General features: G+C 42.5%; 1 long non-coding RNA gene across 1 annotated transcript; it reads right to left on the bottom strand.

Moving 5' to 3' along the window:
- Positions 1 to 7248: 7248 nt before the first annotated feature.
- LOC126989166 (uncharacterized) lies at positions 7249 to 8287 on the bottom strand. The gene is made up of 2 exons (XR_007742958.1): positions 8107 to 8287; positions 7249 to 7873 (listed from the first exon to the last, which is right to left on the bottom strand). It is a non-coding gene; the product is annotated as an uncharacterized LOC126989166 (long non-coding RNA).
- Between the last annotated feature and the right edge of the window lie 316 nt (positions 8288 to 8603).

Below are 8603 nucleotides of genomic sequence, written 5' to 3'. Positions count from 1 at the left end.
ACACATGCTACTCTGCGTTAGACCGTTTCTTAAGCTTCAGGTAAATAATAATAACAATAATGCAGTCTGCCGTGAGAGTGAAGAGCTGCTGACGAGTGCGTTCGAGTCCCGCAGCGAATCGTTTAAGCGAATCGTGAAGCTGCTCGAACACTCTCACCAACCCCACACCTTTCGCTCCTTTTCCTAATAATAAATGAACACGTATCGCTAATAATAAAGCCTAATAAATCCTAATAATAGATCCCAATAATAAATGAACACGTATCGCTAATCGTGAAGCTGCTCGAACCCTTCCACCAACCCCACACCTTCAGCTTCTTTTCCTGATAATCAATGAACACGTGTCGCTGTAAACGTAGATATGCATGATCAACAAGTCACAGGAGAAATGTGTTGCTATAAGGAAAGGCGAGTCAGAATGAGCACAGACACACAGGCGAACAGATAAACAACCATCAAATTATTCCACCCAGTTCCTATACCTCCTTTCCTTCCCCTCCCCACCATCCCTCCTCCCGGGTTCCTCCTCCACCCTTCCTCTTATTCCTTCCACTTCCAATTCACATCCCGTCCCATGCTTTACTATGCCTTCCCTTCCCATAACTCATCCCTTTTCTACCATTCCCTTCCTGACCTTTCCCAGACAGACCCAGACAATTAAGTATACAGACACAAACAAACATCAATTAAACCCTTCATTAACACTCCTCTCCCCTCCCCCCCAAACACACACATGAAAACAATACCAATACTCGCTAACACGGCTGGTAAAGAGAGTGAGTGAGGAGACGGGCGAGACAAGTTAAGTAAGAGCATTTAGTGGCAAAGGGAGAGAGGGAGAAAAGAAGGAAGTGGGAGGGGAGGAAAGGGAGAGGAGGGGAAAGGAAAAGGAGGATAGGGGCAGGGAGGTAACAGTTAAATGGTAGCGTTTCTGGTGGTGGATGGTCAGGTAGGGAGGAGGAGAAGGAGGGAGGAAATGAGGGGGAGGGGGAGAGAGGGAGAGAGAGGGGGGTATAGAAGTGTTTTCCTACCCTCTGGCGACTGAGTTAGGTGTTAATGCCCCGGGGTTCTGTTTTCGTAGCCTCTCTCTCTCTCTCTCTCTCTCTCTCTCTCTCTCTCTCTCTCTCTCTCTCTCTCTCTCTCTCTCTCTCTCTCTCTCTCTCTCTCTCTCTCTCTCTCTCTCTCTCTCTCTCTCTCTCTCTCTCTCTCTCTCTCTCTCTCTCTCTCTCTCTCTCTCTCTCTCTCTCTCTCTCTCTCTCTCTCTCTCTCTCTCTCTCTCTCTCTCTCTCTCTCTCTCTCTCTCTCTCTCTCTCTCTCTCTCTCTCTCTCTCTCTCTCTCTCTCTCTCTCTCTCTCTCTCTCTCTCTCTCTTGTTTATGGCCTCGTATCTCCTGGGCCGCCGCGCCGCCAGACTTGCGACATATATACATTCAGAGGTTTTATTGTTTCGATAAAAATTTTCAGCCAGAGGCCAAAGGGAGGGAGAAAAGGGAAAAGGAAGGAGGGAGAGTCGGGAGAGGATGGAGGAGGGAGGAGGGGGAGAGGGAGGAAGGACGGGGGGAGAGGGGTTAAGAAGAGGGAGAGAGGGAGGAGGAGGAAGGAAGGAGGGAAGGAAAGGTGAGAATGTTATTAAGGGAATGTACGGGAGGAAAGAATGGAGGGAGAGTGGCAAGGAAGGGAAGGGAGAGAAAGAAGAATGGAGGAAAGGAAGTAAGGAGGGTTAAGAGAAGTGTAAGAAGGATGAAGAAAGGAAAGGAAGGAAGGAAGGAGAGGAAAGAAGTGGTGTGAAAGTGGTGGAGGGAGGTAATGAGAGAAAGGCTGAAGATGAAGGGAAGGAAGAAGGAAGGAGGATAGAGGGTAAAAAGGAGGTAGAAGAAAGCACAATGTTGAAACACACACACACACACACACACACACACACACACACACACACACACACACACACACACACACACACACACACACACACACACACACACAAACACACACACAGTTGAGGTTTCAGGAACGAAAAAAAAAAAAACAATAACGTGGAAGATTCTCTCTCTCTCTCTCTCTCTCTCTCTCTCTCTCTCTCTCTCTCTCTCTCTCTCTCTCTCTCTCTCTCTCTCTCTCTCTCTCTCTCTCTCTCTCTCTCTCTCTCTCTCTCTCTCTCTCTCTCTCTCTCTCTTTTAGCAAAACCACTCAATTGACGCGATAAAGTGTTGACAAACGCCCCACTTTGAGGACCAACGCCCCCCCTCTCACCCCCCTCCCGGACCCACCTCGACACACGCGCCGTCACAACAAACACAGACGAAGTGGAGAGGAGAAAAGAAAAAAAAAAAAAAAACTGTGCACCACCGCCGCCACAGTACAAACACCCACTGTATTCAGCTTAACATTTTCAAGCCTGGACCAATATTCTTAATTCAACGTACCGGCCTCCCTTTACGACTATTTTCCTAGGCCACAGAGATGATTAACCGGGTTTTCATGGGTGATTATCCCGTTCAAGACGCAGAAGAAGTCATAAGAACATAAGAACATAAGAACGCAGGAGTCTGCAAGAGGCCGGTAGGCCTGTGCGAGGCAGCTCCTTTGACCCTAAGCTCCCGTGTATCTAACACCACCTAATATCGCTGTCCATGAATTTATCTAGTCTATTTTTGAATGTGACAATTGTATTGGCACTCACCCACGACTACTAAGCTATTCCACTCATCCACCACCCTGTTAGTAAACCAATTTTGCCTATGTCCCTGTTGAATCTGAATTTATCCAGTTTAAAACCCGTTACTTCGTCCTACCGGTCTCTCTCTTACCAACAAAACCTTATGAATGTCTCCTTATTAAAGCCCTTCATCCATTTATAAACCTCGATCCACGTCCTTCGCCTTTCTAGAGAATGCAAGTTTAACTTTTAAGTCTTTTGAGTCTTTCCTCGTATGGCAAGTTCCTCAACCCCTGAATCATCTTAGTCATCCTCCTCTGCCGATTCTAACATTTTGATATCCATTCTATAATAGGGTGACCAGAACTGAACCGCATAGTCAGATGAAGACTCTAACTAATGCTAATATAGTTTGAGGAAGACTTCGGGGCTTCTGTTGCTTACGCCTTAGTAAATAAGTACCCAATTAGCTCGATTTCTAGCTTGAATGCATTGTGCCCATGGACGGAGATCAGCTCACTAAGACCCCTAAATTCCCTCTCTCACCCAGACCCACTTATGAGAGTGTCATTTAAGCAATAGTTATGTGAGGGTTGTTCTACCTACACTCAGAATACTGCACTTCCCTTCCTACATTGAACTCCATCTGCCATTTATCCGCCCAGTCATATAATCTGTTGAGTTCACCTTGGAAATACTAGCGTCCTGATCCGACTCAATTACTCTACCGATCTTGGTATCATCTGCAAATTTACTGACATCACTACTAATTAAGTCATTGATGTCTAAGTCATTGATATAAATAATAAACAAAGTGGACCTAATACCGAGCCTTGTGGGACCCCACTAACGCATCCCCAGTCAGATCTTTTACCATTGATTTGCACTCTTTGCTTCCTATTGCTAAGCACGCACTTGACAGTTCAAACTTTACTCTCTACTCTGAGCCTGTAATTTAAACAGTCGTTGGTGAGGAAACTTTGTCAAACGCTTTACTAAAATCAAGATAGATTACATCATAATTTTCATCTCTGTCAACCGCCTTCAAATACTTTATTGTAGAAGAGAGACTTACCTTTTGTGAACCATGCTGCGAGTCGTGAATTTGAGCTATGTTTCTAGCTAATGTTCCTGGACTCCAGCATTCCTATAACCGATGTTAAGCTAGCTGGTTTGAAGCAACTGACCTGTCCCCTTTTTAAAAATCAGCGTCATTAGCTACTTTCCATAGGCTCGGCACATAGCCAGTGACATCTTAAAGATGTCGGTTAGTGGTCACTGATTACATCACTTACTCGCTCTATCCTCAGAAATATCCCGTCAGGCCTGGCGACTTGTTCTTATCTATCTCATCCTGAACTACTTGCCTGGTAACTCTTATCCTCAATTTATCGTTCCATCCTCCCGCCCTCGGTGAACTCTTTCCGTATAGTACTGATCCTCCTGTAGATGTACCGATAAATAAGTTCGTCGTAATTTTCTACTAGCTCCCCTGTGTTTGTTTTCAGCGGTCCAATTTTCTCCCGTGTTTTTGTTCTATACATCTATACTCTAGGATCACAAAACAGGCATAACATAAATATCCCTGACAACTTATACGTGAGGCTTTTGAAACGGGGGAGCTGAGGGAGGTGCCAAGTCGTTTAAGAATAATGACCCTGGTGACGGAGATGAGTTCAGCAAGAATTTAAAGGGAATAAAACCAGTCAACCAACAGCATCAACGAGAGAAAATTAACCAACAAACAGCATAACAGAAGATAGTCAGGCAAACAACAGCATATATATTTTATTTTTACGTGTATTACGCCTGTTGCGCCGGTAGGCTCTCTTGAGGGGCCTGGATGGAAGTTGGCCCCAGCCCGTCATGGCGCAGGCAAGTGTTTTTGGTGGCGCCATCTTCTCTTGGCTCATGCTGCCCCCCGGAACTCGTTCTTGATTCACTTGGACGTTTTCCTCTAGAGTCCGGGTTGATGAGTGGTCTTCAGGACAGCATGTGGGTAGTTTTAAGGGAGAAAATTACCCTCTTTAACATGATACAGTCCGTTCGTTTATTTCTAAGTGATCATAATTTTTTTTTAGTACAACAGTAAAAAAAAAATGTAGTGACCTTCCCTTTTTTTAGTCAGTACGGTCCATCTCGTCTGAGTGTCGATAGAGGGGGTTCAGCGCCATAAAACACACAAATTCTAATCCTTTTCCAGCTCATTCAGGGCAGTTTGTGCAAAGAGTTGATGGAAATTCCTTCACCATCAAAAGCAAACACACGCACAAAAAAATACTAAAGGGAAGGCGAGAGGGGAGAGGAGGGAGAGAGGAAGAGGAGAGCAGGAAGAGGGAGAGGAGCTGAGAGGAGGGTGGGAGGTAATTGGAGTGAGGAGGGAAGAGGAAGGAAGCGTTTGGGGAGAGTGGCAGAGGGGAGCAGGACGAGGAGGAGGGTGAGAACCAGAGGAAGCGGAGAGACCACACACACACACACACACACACACACACACACACACACACACACACACACACACACACACGCACACACACAAAAAAAAATACTGTCCTTTCGTTAAAACTATACTGTCCAACCGGACTCTAGGGTGAGGAAAATTTGCTGACCAACAGAAAATATTAAAAAAAAGAAAACAATTAGCTCCTTCACAACAACTCATTATCTAAGTGTCTATAAAATTAATTCATCATCATCATCATTATCATTAGTCTATCATTACACTACAAAACCTAGGCCTCTCCCAAGCGTCTCCATTGGCTTATGTTCTTTGCTTCTCTCGTCCAGTTTTGAGGTAAGCATTCCGTACGCTCTTAAAATACATCACACTCACAAGTCTCCCCTTGGGCCTTTTTAAATCAATTCTTTCCCAGTCTGTTAATCCTTTTGTCCGGTTTTGTCTTCTCCAATGAATATGTGTTTAACCATTGCCATTTTTGAGTTTATTTTTTTATAATCTTAACAGAAAACCTTAATATTAGTTCTCCCATAAGAAATCTGAAGACTTGATCCACCCTAACACACGGTCCGGCTCGTCTGATGTGATAGTTTGATGTGATTATTGGTAAAAAATGCAAATTAGTTAGTCATTAGTGTTTATATTCTTCTTCACGAGGCACTTTATCATTCCTTCTTTGTCCTTCCTCTGTACAACACCTTATTTATCATCATGTGTCATTCCTTAAAGCCTCGGCAATGATGGTTTAAAGAAGTAGCTGTTCACTCATGATCTAATAACAATCACTAGATCTCTCTTCCCAGGTAAAGTCCAGCATCTATAAATGTCTATAAAAATGATTAAAGTCGCAGAAAATTATAAGAAAATACAAACGTTCCAATAAACACATTGCACTGCGCTAAAGTTGCAACGGAAATGCGTCCACTATTCCCAGAAAGGTGGAAAAAAAATACTTGCTCTCTGATAAATATAGTGCAGCTCACCCAAGCGGGAATTAAAATATATATAATCTTTGTTTACTTGTGGATTTTAGAATATGTATTACCCTCTGTCCTTCCGCTTGTGTAATCTTCTCGTATTATCTCCTCCTCTTTTTACTTCTTTCCTCGATTTTACTTTCATTTTCTCTTTGTCGGCGTTTCAGGTGTTGGGGGGCAAGTGAACAGCTGGTTTATAGTGTTCGTAATCCTACCTGATCGGTCTCTTGTAATACTAATGCCAATACTAATACTAAGAAGAAGAAGAAGAAGAAGGAAGAAAGGAAGGAAGGAAGGAAGAAAGGAAGGAAAGAAAGAATGAAAGAAAGAAAGAAAGAAAGAAAGACAGACAGACAGACAGAAAGAAAAAAAGAAAGAAAGAAAGAGATAGAAAGAAAGACAAAAAATAAAGAAAGAAAAAAGAAAGAAAAAAAGAAAGAAGAAAGAAAGAAAGAGAGAAAGAAAAAGAAGAAGAAAAAGAAGAAGGTTAACATCAACAACATCAACAACAACAACCACTAATCATAAAAATGCACCTCTACGTGGTGATGAAACTGAGCGCACCAACATTAATGCCTCCTCTGTTTACCTAATGCTGGAATATAAACAAAAGGTTGATTGTAAACGAGATGGAAGTAAAAATAGTTGCATCACGACATTACTAGCGACAAAACCAGACGAGAAACTAATCCTCTCCCTTCCCCTCGATGCTTTCACGGAATAATGTTAAAGTGAAGGGAATCTGAAGCACATTACGTGTCGGCAGAACTCGAAGCAAAATGAGTACTCGTCGCGGAGGCTTAATTTAAATCCGACTAAACATGTTAAAGGGAAACGCGACAGAGAGGTAAGTATCATCTTTAACCATCATTGTCGAGGCTTAACCCTAGATAGGTATCGCTATTTTTTTGTTACGTAAAAGGTATCATGGGTCCGCGCGGACCCACGGTATAAAACTATAGAAATTGTACACAAGAACTTCTTTTATTGAGCTGCAATAGTATTAATTTGATAATACAACCATTTTAGAGTCAAATGATATAAAAATAATCCAAGTTCCTTGAGAATTATATTTACTGTAATTAATTTTGTGAAAATAAGTAATAAAAAAAAACAAGTTCACATTTCAAAGAACTGAAGGATAACAAGGAAAACAAATATAAAAACAAGGGTAAATTCCTTTTATTCAATAGTTTTTTGAAAAAAAATACAGTGTCATTCTTCCTTTTGAGAAAAAAAACGATGTCCCTGGAACAAATGAAAAAGACCAATTAGGCTACCTGTATTCAATGAATACAGGTAGCCTGTACCATTTGCAGGGACAGGAAAAATCTTCTCTGAGGCTGGAGCCTCCTGGGATGAACTTTCAGTCCTGGGTTCTCTGTTCCCATTTGTTGATGGGGCTTGAGTGTTGTTAGTGTCTTGAGTGTCATCGGAGTTTTGGGCGTCAAGCACAGGTTGTGAGACAGTGCTTTCAGCTCTTTTCTTGGGTAATGGCGTTGACATGCGAGGCAGTAATTTTCTTTTTGCAGAACGATGACGTTCTGCGTATTGTGAGGGGCCAGGATCAGGCATTGTTGATGGGCCTGCAACAGGTGACAGGTCCACATCTGACATATACTCCTCAAAAACGTGTGGTTTTTGAGGGGTCACGGTATAATCCACTGTTGATGTGTCAACATCATGACGGTGACATCACCCTCGATGTTTAGAGTCACATCATTCAGGAGTTCCTGGACTGCCTCGTCTGATAGAGCTCGTCTATTTGCCATGATGTGTTGCTGCCAATCTGCAAAAGAAAGAAGAAAAAAAAAATAGTATTCAGTAACATGTATAACGACAACCATATTATTCATAGCATTATTCAAACATCAGTAAACATATATAGCCTCATATAAGGCCATAAATTCCCATACATAATATATAGCAAGTACTAAGAAAGTATGTTCCATCATGAGTCATGAGGTAAAAGAATGTAACATAGACGGAATTCGTGGGTCTGCCCGGCCCCACTGTGCCTACCTTACGGGGACAATAGTGAGTGAGGGAGACGTATGTTCTCTCTCCTCGAGATCTTCATCCTCACTGGCTCTGGAGTCGCCGCCAGCTGCTGCCTCGTCATACTTTGGGAAATAGAGCTGGATATTCAAAATGTAGATAAGCCGTGGGTCCGCGCGGACCCAGCGATACCCATCTAGGGTTAAAGGAATGACACATGATGATAAATAAGGTGTTGTACAGAGGAAGGACAAAGTGGGAAGGATAAAGTGCCTGATGAAGAAGAATACAAACACTAATGACTAACTAATTTGCTTTTAATGAATAACAATAATCACATCAAACTATCAGTGTCGAAAACTCAGCATAATGACACATACATAATAAATAAGTTGCAAAGAGTGAAGTAGAAAGAAAATTGCGTCTCATGGTGAAAGATTAATGAAAGCTAATGTGCATATATAATGAATGCAAATACCCACATAAAACTATCATTGTCGAATAAGCTAATCATTGGAGAA

Source organism: Eriocheir sinensis, unplaced genomic scaffold, assembly GCF_024679095.1.
Source record: "Eriocheir sinensis breed Jianghai 21 unplaced genomic scaffold, ASM2467909v1 Scaffold1083, whole genome shotgun sequence".
Taxonomy (NCBI): domain Eukaryota; kingdom Metazoa; phylum Arthropoda; class Malacostraca; order Decapoda; family Varunidae; genus Eriocheir; species Eriocheir sinensis.
The sequence above is the reverse complement of the archived record's forward strand: the minus strand, read 5'-3'. Positions and strand labels throughout refer to the sequence as shown.